The sequence below is a fragment of the Anabrus simplex genome, chromosome 6 (genome assembly GCF_040414725.1).
Source record: "Anabrus simplex isolate iqAnaSimp1 chromosome 6, ASM4041472v1, whole genome shotgun sequence".
Lineage (NCBI taxonomy): Eukaryota > Metazoa > Arthropoda > Insecta > Orthoptera > Tettigoniidae > Anabrus > Anabrus simplex.
In genome coordinates, this window is record NC_090270.1 from 256246447 (window position 1) to 256267657 (window position 21211).

The 21211-nt window shown below is 37.5% G+C and overlaps 1 protein-coding gene across 1 annotated transcript in view; it reads left to right on the forward strand.

The window, feature by feature from the left end:
• Positions 1–21211, forward strand: part of pcm (pacman) — a 668873-nt gene that overhangs the window by 448941 nt on the left and 198721 nt on the right. The window lies entirely within an intron of this gene.

The window sequence follows — 21211 nt, forward strand, 5'->3', positions numbered from 1 at the left end:
TGCTACCGCGGTAACAGAAGTGCACTTCATGCGGCCAACAAGTCTCGCAAAGCATTTCGCGGACCAAAAAGCCGTAAGTTTCCGCAAGTAGAGGATTATCTGCCCAACTATATGATTTTGTTACGCAATGTTGGATAAGCCGTTTCTCACAAAATGCTGCATTTTAAAGAATGAGAAATAGCCGCAGCACGTGGAATCATTGTCTCGTATTTGAAGGTTAGCCGAGGCTGAATTAATTTTATGAAGAGAAATGGACTTTCTCTTCAACGAAGAACAACATTATGCCAAAAAGTGACGAATGATTTCAACCATTTTCAGCGCTTTGTGATTGAGAAGTGTAAAGTGAAGGAATATTTTATCTCCCTTATAGGAATCGCAGGTCAAATGCCAATTAGTTTCCATATACCATAAAGTCGAGCAGTCGATAAGAAAGGAACATACAGTGTTATCACATGCGCTACCGGAAGCAAAAAAAACAATGATGTACTGCAATGCTTGCTGTAACAGCTGATGGCAGAAAGCTTGCACCTTACATTTTTCTAAAACAAAAAACAATGCCTAAAGCAAAATTTCCGTGAGTGATCCACGTTCGTATTTAAGAAAAAGGGTGGATGGACACATCACTCGTACAAGATTGGATACAAACAGTTTGGAGTAATGTAACAGGGTCCCTCCTTCGATGCCCGGCCCTTCTCGTGTTAGACTTTTTTTTTTGCCGGTATGTCATTCAGGTCGTATTGTCAGCTCGTAATGGGAAGAATATTTTCCAGTGTCGGTACTTCAAACCCACATGTCTAACTTATCTGATGTACCCTATTTGACTTTTCAGGAAAAATCTCACGCCGGAATTTTACGCCAAATGAGTTGAACCAATTGTGTTTGGATTATATTTGATGTATCTTTTAAATGTAAATGAATTGTAAATAATTTGTAAATATCGGAATTCCTTGAATCGCATCCTAAGTTTTTGCCTGTATTTTTCGTCAAAAAAGTGCGTTAATTACGCGAGAAAATACGGTATTATGCATTTTGTTGCATGTGCCAGTGTGACAAATATTATTCGTATGTAAATGTCATAAATGAGAGTGATTAGGTACATTTTCTTGTAACCATTTTTATGTTTTCTTAGTTTAAGATTTTAAATTTAATGGTCAGTTCGCATTGTAACTGTAGATAAGTATGCCTTTTATCCTGACCTTTTTTCAATATTGATGAAGTTATCCTTGGAGTCTTGTATGTGTTGTCCAATATTGAAAAAGACATGAAAATACTTAAAATCATTAACAAAGGCCCCCTCTTAAACACTGCTGAAAATTGCTTTATTCACCTTGACCAATACTTCAACCTTAATTTCAATTTAAACGACATTTCTGAAAAACCCAACATCCTTTTCGACTTCCTAATTCTTCTACTCAAAAATTCTAAATTTCAAAACCCCAATTCTATTTTCCATGCCTTACAAAGTTCCTACCCACATTTTCTACCTCCAATAACCCACTCTCCTAACCCACTCTAAACTACCCCTCCTTCATCTCCCTATCTTATCCTTCCTCAACACCGTTTAACTTCAATCTCTTTTATTCTTCTCTTATTCCACTATTCCTCTATTAATTTATCCTATCTTTTGTTTTCAAAAAAGCGCCACCTTCATTTTGGTTCTTCTCATTCAAATTTAACTCTTGCCTTGCGCTGACTTCGACTACTTCAATCACGACCTGAATTTCTTACTTTTTAAAAAATTTAGAAAATAGCGCACTGTGCATATATGTTTTCATTTGTTTCCGGTATTGCACTTTTTACTATATTTTTTTCTCTTCACAATTTTTTTTTTTTTTTTCACGTCAACTGTTCCAAAAAATCTGCAGGATCACAATTACTTATTCAATTGTATTGAATTATATGTATCTATATATACTTACATTCCCGCAACCGAAGCAAATACTGGATCGTTAAGCTATTCTTCATTTTACTTTGGCGTTTGAAACCACAGTGCCTGATGTTGAATATATCACGCTGATCACCGGGAGCTGGCAAGTTACTTCAATTGATCTACTCATCTTCAGCTTCAGCACGATTATGGATATTCATATGTGTTCGATTGTGTTATGACTTTGTGCCTGACAGTGTATACAAGCTAGCTCATTTAACCGTTCTCCACTTTTCATAAACATTATAAGACTTTGCCTAACACTGCATGTGCCATACTGCCATTCAGAAAATTACGCACTGTTTCTTTTAAGTGACTTACATTTTACTTCTTCTGAATTTTACAGTGTCTACCCCCGTCGTTTTTATATTGCCTCTTGTACTGATCCGGAGTGAACTTGATCTTTTATTTTCTTTTTCCTATGCATTGTTTTTCATGTTTTAATCGGCTGATGATGACCTGGACTAGGGTCGAAACTGGTACCACTTCCACTTATTATTAAATAAGAATGTAATCACTGCATTTCTTATTCTTTTGTATTGAATAGGTTAAACCTCTTTATTTATTATTTCAGTTTTTACTGCAATAAGTTATAGTCAGAGTCCACGTCTGCTCCTGGGAAGTCCTTGCAATCCACCATCTGGTTTCTGAATATCTGTGTAATAATAATGAAGTCTATTTGATACCTTCCTGTCTTTCCAGGTCTTGTCCACATATACATCCTAAATTATGATCGGTGCAGAATTCAACCAGCTAACTTCCTCTTTCGTTCCTTTGTCTCAGTCCGAATTTACCTTTGGCATTACCTTCTCTTCCTTGGCCTACCACTGCATTCCAGTCTCCCATCACAATTAGATTCTCATCTTCTTTTACATATGTATTAAATCTTCTGTCTCTTCATATATTATTTTGATTTCTTCCTCATCTGCTGTACTAGTAGGCATATAGACCTGCACTAGCATTGGCTTGGTGTCTATCTTGACAATAATTTGTTCACTATGCTATTCGTAGTAGCTTACCCACTGCCCTATTTCCTTATTATTAAATCAACTCCTGTATTTCCCTTGTTTGATTTTATGTTGATAACTCTGAAGTCGCCTGAGCAGAAATCCTGTTCTTCCTGCCAACGTACTTCACTTACACCAACTACATCTAACTTTAGTCTGTCCATTTCCCCTTTCAGATTCTCTAACCTACCATGATTCAAACTCCTAACATTCCATGCTCCGACTCGCTGAATGTCGGTATCCATCTTCCTGATGTAGTCCCCACCCAGAGATCCAAGTGGGGAACTATTTTTACCTCTGGAATATTTTACCCGGGAGGAAGCATCTTCAGTACATTATTAAATCGTTCAGAGTTATAGATGTAGTTTCCCATTTCTCTTAGTCATGTAGCAGTATCGACACATCGAACGAGGGAACTGTTGATACGGTGATATTGAAACCGACAACGAAATTTCGCTGAGAGGTGAGGGGACCGTAAGAAAGCAATGTACAAGAATTAAGCTGATATTTTGAGCTCTAAGATCCTGAAATCGACACGGAAATGTCTTGTATCCTCCTGAAACCCAGACCATTTCTCTTCTGGTCATATCTCATAAAAGTGTGTTCTTCTCTAACAGTCTTGGTGCAAGACAGTAAAGTGAGAACCATACCACAACAAGGTCAAAGAATTTCCCTAAAATTGGAACACAAATATTTGCTCAATTTTTATTTATTTTAATCTTAAAATATAAATAAATATAAAAATCTATTTTGAAACTGCGTCCATTTAAAAGGACGCCAGGCCTCAGGAGGATGATTGCATGTGTTAGCATATAGCTGGACGTGGAGAGCCCTGGTGACCAGCTGAGGCAAAAGCTTTACCTTGAGCTTTCTGTGCCAGGCAGCTAACACATGTTCATTTGAGAGAGCAGCCAGGATTATGGCTAATTTTCTAGAGTATGCATTATGTTATTGCGCGAAAAAGGTTTCTTCCTGTGAAATAACTTTCGAAGAAAGGGAGATGGGTCGACATGTAATCAAACTAATTGAAAATCATCCCATGGGTGCCAGGATTGTCTTGGAGTTGTGTCTGGAGGGAAATAATGATAGCGAAAGTGACAGTCAAAGCAGAAACACCTCATCTGCATCATCTGAAAGAGAAGACAGCACACCATTGCCAGGTACGAGGGTTGTTAAAGATCCAAGTTTGAGCCCTGTGTCTAATTCCTGTCAATCCAGTGAAGCGACACCGCAGTTGCCTTACACACCCACCAGTTAAGCTATGCTTCCAGTCCACATAAGAAAATGAATCGCACGCACTGTAGATCTTGCGTACAAGAGGAAAGCTATATATTTATGGTTAAATAAGAGGGGTAAGAAGTGGCTTTCATTAACCACTGTTCGCAAAAATTGTATGGTGACATCGCTATGACAACTGTACGTATGGAAGAACCAGTGATAATCTATGTCAGTAAGTCCCTTTGAACACATGAAATTGATGTATACAAAATTATTTTCTCACTTTGCAGAAACAAGAAGGTTGAAGCAGAATGTTTGTGATGACGACCTGCGACTGTGGGCCTTGGATATTTCAAGAGAGATTTCAATGGAAGAAAGTAATTTCAGCACATCTACTAATTGGTTGATTTACTCAAAGAAAAAGTACCAAATATACGAAGCGTGATTTTTAAGTAAGGTCCATGTTGTTGTAGACACTAGTAGTTCACGCGCATATCTCAACGAGTGTATGAGTCGTGTACCAGCATGCCTCGGGAACAACTGTGCTCAGTTTCAGCTTTGTAGCTAACCTGTACGGTTCTTTTCTGTGCTTTCAAAATGTTTAAGACAATAAACTCGCCCGCCGCATGTGAGGTTTGGTCACTGATACGGTTTTTATCAGCAAGGAACCTGTCTGCTGCAGAAATTCATCAACAGATTTGTGAAGTGTACAGTGATACTGTTATGAGTGAAAGCAAAGTGCGTAAGTGGGTACAACAATTCAAAGATGGCCATGACAACGTCCATGATGAGGACCGCTCCGGTCACCCTTCTTTGATTACAGACGATTTGGTGGCTTCAGTTGAAGCGAAGATTCGTGAGAACAGGCGTTTCAGAATGACAGGTCCCTCAAACGAATTTCCTGACATGTCGAGATCAGTGCTTTACAACATTGTTTCTGAACACCTAAAGTTTAGGAAACGGTGCTCCCGTTGGGTCCCAGAACTCCTAACAGAGGACCACAAAAACCAAAGATTTGAGTGTGCGATGAAGTTCTTGACTCGTTCAGGGTGGCGCACGAATAGTTGACACATTTGGAAAGCAAATATACAATGCAGCTTACGTACTATGTTGTTAAAATTTCGCGCACACCTTCCCTGTTTTATGGAAATAACTCTAGAGGTGACACTGCTGCTTTGTCTCCAGATGCCTGCATACCAGTGAGCTTTTCGCCATGGCCGACCACTGCGACTCTCCATTCAGCAGCGCGCCAAAACAGTTATCGTTTATTGCGAATCAAAAATTGTTACAGCGACAAAAAGGAAATTTTGAGCTGTATTTCAGACTAGGGGGGCACGAGCAAGGAACACCGTCCTTTGCTTATACAGTAACATTGAAGAACAAGGCAGTGTAATGGAAGAAAAGCGACAACGTGCATCAGCAGTTCGGTCTCCTGAAAACATCGCAGCGCTGAGGATTGCTATGCAGTGCAGCCCACACAAGTCAACACGGGGAGCTTCAAGAGAAAGTGGAATATCGCACCATTCAAGAATGTTACACGGTGTCCTTCAATTGTACCTGTACAAAATGACTGTACTACACAAGCTAACAGATCTTCTCAGGCAGAAGAGTTTGCAGTACGCGTTATGGACTCAAGATAAAGATGAAGTACCCGTTCAACAGTTGGTTCTCTGGTGAAGCATATTTTCATCTCAACGGGGCAATTAATAAACAAAATGTGCGGTTTTGGGCTACAGAAAAACTAGACATTATTCACGAAAAAATGACGTATGGGGAAAAAGTGAGTCTGTGTGTAGGTCTGTCAAGACATGGGTTAATTGGACCATTTTTTCTTCAGTTAGACAGTTATTGCACAGCGAGAGAAGGACATGCTGGGGAATGAGTTCATGCCTCAAATTCTTGCTATCCCTATTCATATGCAGTGGTTGGTGCAAGATGGTGCAACACCTCACACAGCTAACGATGTTCTTAATTTTTTGAGGGGAGTATTTGGTGATCATGTAATGTCTCATCGTTACCCTCAGTACAACGATAATGGCGTATTCTTTTGGCCTCCTTAAAGCCCTTATTTAAATCCTTGTGATTTCTTTTAATGGGGCTATTTGAAAGAAAACCTCATCGCTTCAAAACCTCAAGGCCGCATTGAAAAGCGTGCTTGGACCGTGCAACTCTGCAGTGAAATTCACGAAGACCTGTCCCGCGAAGTCATCAGAAACACGCTTCCTCGTCTCGAAGAGGTTGTGCGGCGCAGTGGAGACCACATTGAACATATGATATAGTGAAATGTATTTCCAGCGTCCATGATGCCTGTGTCTAAAATTTCATTAGTGTTCTGTGAAAAATGAGGTTGTTATTCTAAATTTAAATGTGTCAACTATTCGTGCGCCACCCTGATGAAGTTCTTGACTCGTTATAACGAAGAAGGTGACGGCTTCTTAAGTCAGATCGTAACTGGAGACTAAACATGGGTTTTGCAAATCACGTCTGAATCGAAGCAACAGAGCATGGAATGGAGATACACACACTCGCCTGTAAAGGTGAAGGCCAAACAGACGCTGTCCCAGCGCAAAATCATGGCGTCGGTGTTTTGGGATAGGCATGGTGTTTTGTTGGTCGACTTCATGCAACGAGGAGCCACTATCAATGCAGAAGCATACTGCCAAACCCTGAGAAAGCTACACAGAGCGATTCAAGACAAAAGACGTGGCATGCTGACAAAGGGAATTGTCCTTCTCCATGACAATACAAGACCTCACACTGCAGGTCAGACCCGCGATTTATTGGACAGTTTTGGCTGGGAAGTTTTAGACCACCCACCCTACAGTCCTGATCTTGCGCTGAAAGATTACCATCTGTTCCTCCACCATTACAATGATGACGACGACGTGAAAACGTCAGTGAACTCTTGGTTATCGGAGCAGGTGGCAAGTTTCTATGAAGAGGGTATTTTAAAATTGATTACGAGGTATGATAAGTGTTTGAACAAACTGTGCAACTATGTCGAAAAATAGAGTGAAGTATGTACTTTCTGAGAATAAATTTACTTTTTTGAAATAACCTTTCGTTGTTTACTTATTTTCAAATGGACCTTACTTAAAAAACACGCCTTGTAAGTAGAAAAATCAGGAAATTTCTATCCTGTGCATATCTGCAAGAAGAAGAGGGGGAAAAAATATGTCACAAATAAATTTGTGGAAGCAGCTACTGAGCGATTTTTAGATTACACCCTTTCTTCAATATACAATGCAGATCAGATTGGTTTCATGCACGAACTGAAAGCGAAAAGGACCCTACCATTTGTTGGTGAAAAACATACTTTTTGGTGCATTCACCCATTCATACACAATTATGCCTGCTGGTAATGTGGCCTGAAATTATTCATTGTAGCACAAAAGGCAACTGGAATTTTTGATCCAAGAGCTCTCAAAGAAATAACATAATTGTAACAGCCACAAAATCAGTGAAAATGGGGGGGAAAAACAACTTAGAAGGTATGGTCAAATGTTCCACTTTTACAGTTCTAATGTTTTTATTTAATTATTTAAATAACATTTAAACATTTAACATTTAAATGTTATTTATATAATTAAATTTTAAAAAATTGGACCATTTGACCATACCTTTTAAGTACACGTAGCACAATACGGGTTTTATAATGAAATTCATTTTATGCCCCCCATAAAAAAGACCGGTCTGCGGGAAAAAAAAATAAATCTCCGGCAAAAGGTTGAAGAGGTGATTTACCCTAATTTAGGTGTGCTGATTTCAAATATGTAAACTGTTTTTACCCATCACGTACAGTTTTTGTTTGAAATCCAAATTTCACATATTGCTATAAATTTGATAGAAAACACCATAATAAAGAATATTGTAATTTTAATGGGACCTGATCAAATTGCAACGAATATACAAAAAAGTAACATGTTTATTGCTAGAATGTATGAAACTACAAGAACACTATTGTTTGCTGCACTTTGATGTGAATGAACGCTGTGTTGATTTGCATTTGTGTTCCTCAGTAGTGTTATCTCGCACTAGACACCAACAGTAATCTGACATCATGGAGACATCCCATCACCCCTGGTACCTTCGTTCCATTTCTTTTAGATCCTGATGGAACCGCTCACTATGTTCCTCGTTGAATGCTCCTAAATTTTTTAGGAAAATAATCCAGATGACTGTGCAGGAAATGTAATTTTAAGCTCATGCAACAACCCAATTTCTGGAAGTTGTACAGCATGGTTTCCACAGTCTGTTGGTAGTTGACATCTTTAACATTACCCTGAAATTTGCAACAAACATCCTTGAATGATTCCCATGCCTGAAGCTGTGTTTCGTTCAGCGTCGTACTGAATGTCAGATCCTTCATAAGCTTCCAAATTTCAGGGCCATCAAAAACACCTTCCTTAATTTTGGCATCCGACAGTCCTGGAAATTTCTGAGAGAGGTACCGATAGAGGGATTGCTACTATCCAAACTCTTCACATACTGCTTCATAATTCCCAAAAGGGGGCAATAACACACTTTGAGGATCAATTATTGGACGATTTACTTTTTTTTTTTCTCCAGACACAAACTGTTTACTCTTGCGCCACTCGGACACTAACCAGTGACGATCCCTGTCCCGAGAGTCCCACTCGCACAGAAAACACGGGAACTTTGTATATCCTCCTTGCTGCCCTAATATGATACTGCACACTTTTAAATCACAGTACAGTAACCATCTGTGTTCATTGTAGTTCAATTTCTGCAACACCTTGGATAAATTACGATCGTTTTCACGAAGAGGTGTTGAATAGGCAACTGGCACTAAAGCAAGTTTATTTTATTGTGCAGAAGAGTACCTTTGAGACTTCTTTTACTCATATCAAGAAATAGACTCCAGTCCTTTGCTTGGTGAATAGTTTCAAGATGACGAATAATAGATTATAGATTACGATAAAGCTAGGGATATCACAGCAAAATACAAGTTCGTCTTCGAGAACAAAAAACTGCCAGAATTCTTCCTCCCGATTTCTGTAACAATATGAATTTGTCCCAGGAAGTAAAAAATTTCTCTTTTAATCTTGGTCCTAAAAGTTCACTCTTGTCTTTACCGGTACAAAGGTATCATCATCACTAAGGCTCGGATGTTAAGGGAAAGTCATTTTTTTTTTTCCTGAGCTCATTGTACCCGGAATCTGAAAAATAAGTTTGAATGATGCGTCTTTGACCACGTTTAAAGCAATTTGATGTTGCCTATAAATGCATATTGTGGCAATTTTTATTGTTTTAGACATATTTTGCTCATTTTAGTGATATAAGGTCATATTTGGTTATAATTTCAGCATTTATGTTTAAATTGAGGCGTCGTTAACAGAGTATGTGTTATCTGCGCTGAGTTTCAAACACAGAATTTCCGAATAGTGTAGTAGATATATTTTTCTCTCTTTTCCCGGAACAGGCAGATAGCAGGTTTAGAAGACCTGATTCCAAGAAGGCACTCCTCTACGGACGTCTTTTAGCACATCTTTTGTGGACAAGTTAGATTGTGACACTGTATGCATGAGGTCACGGAACATGATGATAGTGTATTTCCGCCTTTCAATAGGATGTCACTCCAGTAGATATATTTAGCTCAGAAGCAATTAGCAAACAAGGAAATGACATGTTATATCTCGCCCAGTTCTTCCTTGCAGGGTTGAGTTAAAGCTACCTTGCTCTTTCACTACCAACAGATTTCAAGAGATTGGTCACACTTGTAGTACTGCAGTGAACCCCATCATGCCGAAAGTGAAGTGAAGTGTAGTGAAGCTGTAAAGTGAAGAGAGTATGTGAAAGAGTTCGGTGAAGAGACTTTCAGTACTGACAGAACAATTCTTTTTTGTAAAGCGTGTGAAGTTAAGGTAGCGGCGATAAAGCGATTTAATGTGCACAGCACTGCTCTGCGGCTAAGCATAAAAGCTGCGCAAATCGAAAGTCTTCTGAACAGAGCAAGCAGGCTCTTTTGTTTGATACAGCGAAATCTTCGTCAATCAAATTTTCCGATTTCTCAAAAGACCTGTGCGAAATGTTAGTATCTATCAATATTCTGCTTAACAAAGTGAACAACGAACACTTCCGAAAATTCTTAACTAAATACACAACACAGTCGATCCCAGACGAGGCAACATTGTGAGAAAGTTATTTGCCCTCCTGTTTTGAAGACGCACTTCGAAAAATTAGATTTAGTGTAGGCAACAATAGCGTCTGGGTATCCGTTGATGAAACTACAGATGTTTGTGGTAGGTATGTTACGAATGTTATAATTGGCACGCTTCTCGTGGATTGTCCAGGCGATGTATATTTACTTCATTCGAAGGTTGTAGATGCAACTAACCTTTCCACAATTGCAATAATTTTTGACAATGCCATGAAGCTTTTGTGGAATGGTGAAGTTAAGCGAGAATGAATCTTGCTGGTTACTAACCGATGCTGCATCATACATGGTGAAAGCGGCAGGGGAACTTAATGTAATGTACCCAAAAATGGTTCATTTAATGTGTCTTGCTCACGGATTGTACAGAGTTGCTGAAGAAATACGGCAGAATTTTCTTGATGTTGACCGGTTAATTCAAATGTCAAGAAAATATTTGTGAAGGCTTCACTGAGGGTGGCAAAATTCAAAGATCATGCGCCTTCGCTTCCTCTTCCTCCTCAGCCAGTGTTCACCCGATGGAGAACATGACTGAACACAGTAGAGTACTACTGTGAACACTACGAAACTGTGCAAGAAATTGTTTCTACTTTTGACAGTAGTGAGACATTATCAATAAAAATTGCACAGGAACTGTTTTCCAATGATTTGTCGGAACAGTTAGTATATATTTCTTCAAATTATAGAGATCTATCAAAAACTATCTCTCACCTCGAAACTGCTGGTTTAGAATTATATGAGAGTTTGGGAATAGTAAAGAACATGGTATTCAAAGTAGAGCAAGCAAGAGTTGCAGTCTCAGTTGCGGTGAAGAACAAACTTAGTAAGGTGCTGAGTGCAAATGAAGGATACGCAACAATGTGCAGAATTGGGTGCCATTTTAGAGGGTAATGGATCTGGGTTAAGCGAAAATGACCCGCAGCTAAGCAGCAGTGAACTATGTTTAAATACGCTACTGTGACATCATGTGACGTAGAAAGGAGCTTCTCCCAGTACAAAAATATACTGAGCGACCTTCGAAGGAGATTTCTTTTTGACAGCCTGAGAATGCACATGGTCGTGACGTGCAATGCTGGCAAAGAAGAAAATTAAAGAGGTATGTACGATTATGAACTCAATAAACTTCCTGTTAGGCAGTGTCTTCTAACTTATGCCAACAGATATCATAAAGCATGCTAATACTTCGGGTGTTTTTTGTTTTCTTTTAGGAAAACCGAGCAAGAACTGCACCTTAAGGCTATGGTACTGAATGAATGTTGAAAATTTTAATGTACTGTAGCTCTTTGTTAGTTTGTATGATTAAATGTGTCTAATGTATTATTGCTGATCACGTTATGGCACTTAAGACGTTTACTGTATGTTAATGATACTCTTCCTATCCCAAAAATTCATGTCACATTTTATAGTTTTTTAGGTCATATTTTATAGTTTTTAGGTCATATTTAGCTAGTTTTTAGGACATATTTGCTTGCATATTTTGTACTTCTTTAGGTCTTAAACTTCCGAACCCTAATCATTACCATCCTCCGCACTTGAAGATGACGAAGACACACTCTGGTAACTGTATTGGTGGTTTTGGGACAGGAATATCGGGTCTATGTGGTACGGGGGTTAATGGCAGATGGAAGACAGTGATACACAATGTGCTTTTTGTTTTTCGTATTGAACCCGGACACTTTACATACTGTACACAAAAATAACATTAGTCAAAATGATTTCTTTGTTCCCGCAATTCATTGGGATTCCAAACGGCATTGATGGCAACAACCCATCGTACCATTTAGCAGGTTTTCTACACACAATATGGGGTGCAAAATTCTTGTCCTGATCACCTAACTTCATGTTAAAATATGCCAAGTACAGGCGTTTTTTAAATGATGTAATATTTCGCTTCTGGCCTTTAATTGTATACTGGCCACGTATATAACAAAAAGAGTTTGGATTGTTCACACATTTTCGCCTCCGAATATCACTGCCACTTGCCATTTTAACACAAAGTAACTCACTTATTCACTCAATCGACTTCAAGTGCACGTTGTAACTTGTAGACAAAGGCATGACACATGTTCTCAGATTCTCCTCTCAGACTACGGAGAAACGCGATCTTGGCATTTTGATCTTATTTGACATTGCGCATGTGCGAATTGCAACTGTTGTAATTGTTGTTCCGGTGTTCCTATATGAATACCTACTCCCTCCAAAACAGAGCACATACAATATTTTCTATCAGACATGTCCATACCTGTATTCCATACAACCAATCCAAACCTCATGTACAACAACAAAGCTCCATTAGCATACACATGGGACAGACTTGTGACAAATCTGTACGTGATACAAAACAACTGGTATTATTTTTTACATAAGGACACTAAATGTAACGTATATCACATACAATTACTTTTACCAGAAAATCTTCACAGTGCAGGTTATAAATTTCATTTTTTGTCCGTATTGAAGATCTACTTGTGATAACAGATTCTTATAATTTTAAATACCACCTATTCAATACATAGTAAGCTAATGAGGACTTACATCTTTATTGTTAATATGGTACAGTACATATTTTGCTCCTTTTTGTGAGCATCATCAGCCAGTTACCATTTACTCAAGGTTTGATAAGATCGTGAATATATTCTGTTGAGCTAAAATATGCTTTGTAAGCATGAGTGAAAAATCTTATAATTTTTACACATCTTATACAATAAAAATTATGTCTTGAAGTTAAAAACACATGTGTCTAAAATCTTAGTGTTAACATTGTCCTTTAAATTTATTGATGAAACTCATCTGTGTAACATACTAATAAAAATTATTTTTAAAAAAATCTTTTGAGATCTGGCTAATTGTATTGACTTAGTATTACTTGTGTAATTGTTATTGAACCTTCGTTAACTATATTAACGATTTTGTGCAGTTGATAATTGCCTATATTATGAACACTTATCTTGTTCTTGATGTTACTGGAGTAACACTTGTACAAAATGTATTGGCATTAATCCTATATTGTCAATATGTCAGTATTGTTTCTAAATGAACTTGTTGGTAAAATGAAAACATTCTAATGTGGAGTAGAATTTGAATGAACACCATAGAGTAGGAAATAAATTCAACTTCCAAATTTATAGAAAGCCGACGTTTGCTCCAATAGCAATTAAGAATGAGTCACTCCACCCCAATTCTCACAAACAGGTGGCATTTTTAAGTTTGGTTTATAGAGCCCTAAAAATTCCACTAGCAAGTAAGAGTTTAAAGAAAGAACTTAATTTAATAAAGGACCTGGCATTCAGTAATGGTTATAAAATAGAGTTGGTTAACAAGATCATTAACAAGGTGAAAATAAAATTGGCCATACCAGATAAAAATAAATCCAAGTTTGCAACTTTTACATTTACTAATTCAGCTATATACCAAATCACTAATACCATCAGAAAACAAGATATTAACATTGCCTTCAAAACCCAAAACACGAACCGAAATATTTTTTCAGTCACAATAAAGTTAACATAAATAACAATAAATATCATGGATCTGGAATCTATAGGCTTGCGTGTCCAGAGTGCAGTTATTTGTATGTTGGCCAAACTGGCTGGAGCTGTATGATAATATATCTTGAACATGTAAATGCAGCGAAACATAAGAAACATTCTGGACACTCTTTTACAACTATTGAAAGGGATTTAAGAATTTTAAGAAGAGTAAAAAAGGGAAAAGAAATTATGGAATTTGAAAATATATACATTCATTTAGATCAGCAATACAAGAATAAAAACCTAAATGATGAAATTGAAATAAAGAACCCCCTCTTAGTACAATTACCAAAATTAATACAAATGCTTAAATCTGATATAAATAATATCAATAATCAGTTTAATCCGACAAAAGTTAGTAGCTTATTGACACAAACAAACTCAATTCCTCTCCTTACTTCTCCTAGGCAGTCCCCTGCACAATCTACTGCAGCTATCAATGCACGCCTACCTTCACTTCCGCTTCCCACTCCCCGCCAAAACGCAAACTCGCTCATATAATAAAAGGAGCACAAATGGAACAACAAGTAGTTCTCAAGAGGCTGTGAGTAACACTAGACAATTACGCAGCAACAGGAAGGGTATGTGACAATTCTTTAATAATAAGCTTATACAGAATTATAATCGAAGCCTTAAACATATTGTTTATTTTTATTACAGATATATCAACAAGCTCAATTTGGAAACATACGGTGTTCATTCAAATTCTTCTCCACATTAGAATGTTTTCATTTCACCAACAAGTTCGTTCAGAAACAATACTGACATACTGACAATATAGGATTAATGCCAATACATTTTGTACAAGTGTTACTCCAGTAACATCAAGAACAAGATAAATGTTCATAATATAGGCAATTATCAACTGCACAAAATCGTTAATATAGTTAACAAAGGTTCAATAGCAATTACACAAGTGTACTGAATCAATACAATTAGCCAGATCTCAAAAGATGTTTAAAAAAATGATTTTTAATAGGATGTTACACAGATGAGTTTCATCAATAAATTTAAAGGACAATGTTAACACTAAGATTTTAGAAACATGTGTTTTAACTTCAAGACATAATTTTTATTGTATAAGATGTGTAAAATATTATAAGATTTTTCACTCATGCTTACAAAGCATATTTTAGCTCAATAGAATATGTTCACGATCTTATCAAACCTTGAGTAAATGATAATTGGCTAACGATGCTCACAAAAAGGAGTAAAATATGTACCATATTAACAATTTAATAAAGATGCAAGTCCTCATTAGCTTATTATGTATTGAATAGGTGGTATTTAATAAAATTATAAGAATTTGTATCACAAATCTTCGCAGGCCAGTGTAATTAAAGTATTGGTTTAAAGAACCTTTCTTTCCATTTGCGGGAGACAAGTGTTTGCTGCTGTTAGATTCCTGGACTACCTATAGTGATAAATGCTGCCTTGAAGACATTCATCCTGGCAGAAGTATAGAAATCCTCTAGATTCCTCCCGGCACTATAGGGGAAATACAGCCCTTGGATAAGTATTCCCCCCTTTAACAGACATTATGCCAGCTTGTGAAGCTTCCGCTTTGATGTTTATTAGAGAAACAGCATATTGAAAATGCAGTCCTTTATTCATTTACAGTTTTCTTCTCCACGATTCAAGGACATGATTAAAAAATTAATGGTTCGCAATCAGACAACGGAGAAACTAACAGAGTTGAAGTGCCTGCAAAATATTGCCTCCAAACATGTAAGGACTGTGAAGGAGAATGTGGCCTTAAAGTGCATGTTTGTTGTGCATGGTGTCAAAAATATGTGTTTTTAACATGCGATTAAAACACCTCATCTAGGTTTCACATTTGTTCCCTAATATTAAAGTGACCATGGTAAGCTGTAACCCGCCAGTTCATTCTCTCTCTCTCCAGCACAACTGCAACTCCTCTCTGCTGTGCTAGTAAGATGCAAGGGTTGTCCAGTAGGTGCATTGTCACATAGATTTTGAATCAAGATTTCCGACACCTTCCAATTCGAAATGGCAGCTAAATAAATATTATTACAAGGCCCTATCAGTCAATCATCCAGACAGCTGCCCTTGCAACTTCCGAAAGGCTGCTACGTCTCTTTTGATGAACCCTTTGTTAGTGTGGTCTCTTGACTGTTACCCATCTGATATGGTTGCACCTACGGGTCAGGTATCTGCTTCATTATGACGTGTAAGCCTCACCACACGGCAATGTCCCATGGTTCATAGGGGATGGTAATAATAATAATAATAATAATAATAATAATAATAATAATAATAATAATAATAATAATAAATCATTATTTGGCTTTGCCTACCATTTGCAGGCATTCTGATTTGACACCATTTAGGCTAGATGCATACCAGTTTTAATCAACCATACTACTCTAGTAACAAGAAAAACCAGAGAAGCAAGAGTTCTATTGGATGACCCATTAATAAGTTTAAATTAATTTTGCCAGGTCAATACTGAATATATCGCCAGGAATGTTTTGCATGCCATCATTGTATGACATTGATTGCTGAACAGACTTGATTCTGCTGTTCAAAATTCCAGTTACCTCTGTGGATTGGCAGAAGAGTTTCAGGCTCTGGACTCCCAATTTGTGTAATCAGACGCAGTCAGAGGCAATCATATTTTTGAAGGGCTAAATAAAATTCATTCACCGTTCTGTGTCATACATCGGAATATAAAAGATCTCTAACAAGACGTTTGGTGTGCCTGACAACATTAATTAAGATTGCACTAGGTCACGCGACAACTTCCACGTCCTCTGTCATGTGGTAGAATAAACACACAGCTTTAATTGATGAGTCCCCTTGATTTGCAGTTAGGGCTGCCACCCAGGTGGCAGATTCTCTATCAGATTTTTAACTAGTCTTTTCTTAAATGATTTCACAGAACTTGGGAAATTTATCAAACATTTTTCATGATAAATTATTCTATTCCCTATTCCTATACAATAATACTTGTTCCAATTTGTCCTCTTAAATTCTAATTTTATCTTCATACTATGATCTTTGCTACCACCTGTGAAAGCTTCACTCAAGCTTATTCATTTACTAACGTCAAACTATGCCATCTCCCCATGGACAGCTCGTAACATTCTGTTTACATGTTATAAATCTCATTTTCGTGGTCCGTATTGAGCTGTCATATAATATTTATTCAAAACAATCTTTGAAGGTGTTCACCTTTTTAATACAATTCATTTTTCTTTACAAATAGAATCTTTACATTAACGTCGATTCAGTTGCTAAGACATATTTCGCCCTCATTTAGGGCATCATCAGCCAGTTTCTCGACTCAAAATCTTCAAATTACAACCAAAATTCTGATTATAATATTTAAAAAAATTTAAACTATTTAGTTCATGTTATTTTAAAATTTCTTGTTTAACAATACATAAAAGTACCCCTTTGACTAGAATAACTACTTGTGTGAAGAAGAATGCATTGAGACAATGTTAATTCTTAAATAAAAGTTCTGGGATACACAAACTGACTATGAATTTTAACACTGTTGAGTCACTTTGGTAGTTATTTAAACAATCTTATTGTCTATTAGTATGATGGTTCGGTTCGAACCCCACTGTCGGCAGCCCTGAAAATGGTTTTCCGTGGTTTCCCATTTTCACACCAGGCAAATGCTGGGGCTGTACCTTAATTAAGGCCACGGCTGCTTCCTTCCCACTCCTAGCCCTTCCCTATCCCATCGTCGCCATAAGACCTATCTGTGTCGGTGCGTCGTAAAGCAAAAAAAAAAGTATGATGGTTCTTCCTTGGACACGTATTCTTGATGATACACTTTTATGTTTATGTTTAAAAGCTTTTTTATTAGGGTGTTCCAACTGCTCCGCTTCTGTTAACTCTTTCTGAGAGAACATATGTAAAACAGATATCCCTATACATGCTGTCAGTTTGTATTTGTAAATAGTTGATTAAATTGACCTATTTGATACTGCATTCTCTGTTTAAAAGGGCTATTTTGTAACCGTTTTTTAAATAACTTTAGAATCATTGTTGATTTTAACTGTTATGTTGTCGATCCCGTGTCACCTCTGTAAATTCAGATTTATGCTAGTAAAATAAGTACATAAAAAAAAATTTTGTCTCGTTTATAGAGGTTTTGCTGTTAAAGTAGTGAACCGCTTGTTGGAGAGAGTCGAACAGGGAACTACTCAACGTGTTCATATAGATAATTAATTCAGGAACTTCAATACGCAGAACAGAGTTGAATTGAGTGTCTGTTTCTCTCTCTTGCAGCTTGCTTGTCTAGGTGACACTACCAGAACGACTGGCTGTACTTGAGTCTGCTCGCCTCGTGTTGTATCTGTGTACTGTCTGCAGAAGAGGGGAGGTGGGGGAAGCGGAGAGGCAGGCAGACGGTGTAGTGGCTGGTCTTGGAGGAGTATTCATTGTGGGTGGGACTTTTTTTATCAGAAGACTTATTGACGTTTATAAAAGTACTCTCCTTCATTTTCATTATCATGACTTTATTAAAATATTAAATTTTGTGCTAGACAATAATTTTTACACATTTAATGGGAAATTTTATCAACAAAAGTGATTATCCATGGGGGATCTGACTTCAGGTATTTTAGCAGATATAGCTTAATTTATAGAGTATTTAAAATACCCCTCACACCCAAAGAACATAATACATACATACATACATACATACATACATACATACGTACATACATACATACATCTCTCTCTTAGTCCAACCCTTCGTGAGGGTGTAGTGGCATCACGCGACAATCCTTTTGGTGATCTTCCTCCAGGAGTCTCTGCTTTGGGCATGGTGACTTGCTTGCTGTAAGCTCATCCTGGTTAAGTTCTTGATCTGGTCCATCCATCGTAACGGCGCACGTCCTCTAGGTCTTCGGCATTCGACTTTTCCCTTTTCCCATACATACATACATACATACATACATACATACATACATACATACATACATACATACATTATCATTATAGACTGTTATGCCTTTCAGCGCTCAGTCTGCAAGCCTCTGTGAATTTACTAAACGTCGCCACAATCCTCGATTTGCAACTAGTGTTGTGGCCTTATTTAGTTCTATACCTCTTATCTTTAAATCGTTAGAAACAGAGTCTAACCATCGTCGTTTTGGTCTCCCTCTACTTCTCTTACCCTCCATAGCAGAGTCCATTATTCTCCTAGGTACCCTGAACCAAGAACTCATTCTACCATCAATTCTCACTGAAGCCCAATTGTCAACATAAATGCCTTTGATTGATTTTAATAATCTACCTTTAATTCCATAGTCCCCCAGTATAGTGAACATCTTTTCCATCGGTACCCTGTCATATGCTTTCGCTAGATCTACGAAACATAAACACAACTGCCTATTCCTCTCGTAGCATTTTTCAATTTTCTGGCGCATACTGAAAATCTGATCCTGACGTAATAAAGAAATACAATATATCAAGAGCATAGCTCTAATAAGCACAATAATTTCTGACTTAAATAATCTGGTTAAAACAAAACTTCTAAAACCAGAGCAAAACTTCAAGATTATTAACGAGTTTGTTTGGCCGGGTTTGATCTATCCTCTACAATGTGCCCCTCTGACACAACTATCAAACACTTTTCTTAAAGATCTGGACAAAATTATAAGAAGTTCTGTAAAAGAAGTAATGATGCTGCCTGATGATACTCAAATTCGATGTTGTATAGTGCCAGAAAGGTCAGAGGGATGGGAATAATTTGTGTAGAATGGGAAGCTAATATACAGCATTACAATATTTGTAATCGCTTACTCCATGTTCAGGACGTTCACGTACCATACGTAAGGAATTTACCTGAAGAACAAGATATGGCACTCCACAGACTTGACATAAAAAGGAAAGTCTCCCCCCAAAGATTGACGGAAGAAAACTATGCGAAATTATGCAAAATCGATCCTTTCATTCGTGGTGTCAGCTACCACAAAGGAAAAGTAGTAGTGTTCTATTCAGACTGGTCAAAAGCAAACTCCTGGATGACTCATAAATCACCTCTGTCCTCCTCTGACTACGTAAATGCAGAGAAGATGAGATGCAACTTCACCGCAGTTAGGTCGGTTTGCGGTAGGTCATTCAACACAACCCGTTGCTGCCAAAATGGCTGCAATGAGACAGAAACCCTTGGACATGTGCTGGGGTTCTGCCGGAGCACTGAACTAATGTGCAACCACCGCCACCACCGTGTAAGATCGTCGATTGCTCAAGGCTTGAGACAGCGTGGATGGGAGGTGCACGAGGAGGTTCACTGCGTCTCTACCGATGACTCTAATCAGAGGGCGGACATCGTAGCCATCAACAGAGAGGACATTAAAGCGATGGTCTTAGATCCCACCATTCGCTTTGAAAGGGACCTGGATCTGGCTCAGGATGTGGACCTAGAAAAGCAAGCTATTTATGTTCCATGCTTGCCGTACCTTTCATCTAAGTATAAAATACCTGTCGATCGGTGGATTGTCAGAGGCCTGCTATTCGGAGCAAGAAGTGCCCTCCCTAGTCAGACATCGAACTTCCTACAAAACTTGAAAGTTCCATTCTGCGAGTTAGAAAAAATAGTAATACAGATACTGAGGGACTCTCTGCAAATCATTCACTTCCACCTGTATCTGAGAACGTGATTGACATTTCTCCCCCACTAACCCTGGGAAAATAGAAGATAACAGCTTCAACGATTAAATTTCCATTTCTTGATATTTTTAAACGCCATTGAAATTGAAACTGTATTCCGGATCCAAATGGTCACCCTCATTGGAGGACGGATGATTTATTTCTTTAATAAATCTCTCTTACTAATGGATTTAATTTGGACAAGGTTAATCATATAATCAGTAAAGTAAAAAATAAACTAATGTCAAATCTTATCCCAGATAAACAAACAAAAAGTCTACATATGCCACATTTACATACCGTACAATAACTCTAATACATATCAGGTATCAAACCAATTTAATAAACAAGATATAAAAATCACATTTTAAACACAGAACACCAATCAAAGTTTGTTTCTAAACCGTAACAGTGTTAATTTGAATAAAGATCAATATTCAGGTTCAGGAATATGTAAAGCTAATGTGCTCTAATTGTTTTGCCTTGTACATCGGACAGACTGGACATACTTTTTCAACAAGATATTTGGAACATTTCAATGCTAATAAACATAATAAATATTCAGCTATGAGTGTGCACATGAAAGAAACAGGACACTTATACAACAATAGAACAGGATTTAACAATACAAAAAACTTAAGAAAAGGAAAACTGATGAATGAATACGAAAATATCTACATTTTTATTTACCAATACTTCAATAAAAACCTTAATTTGA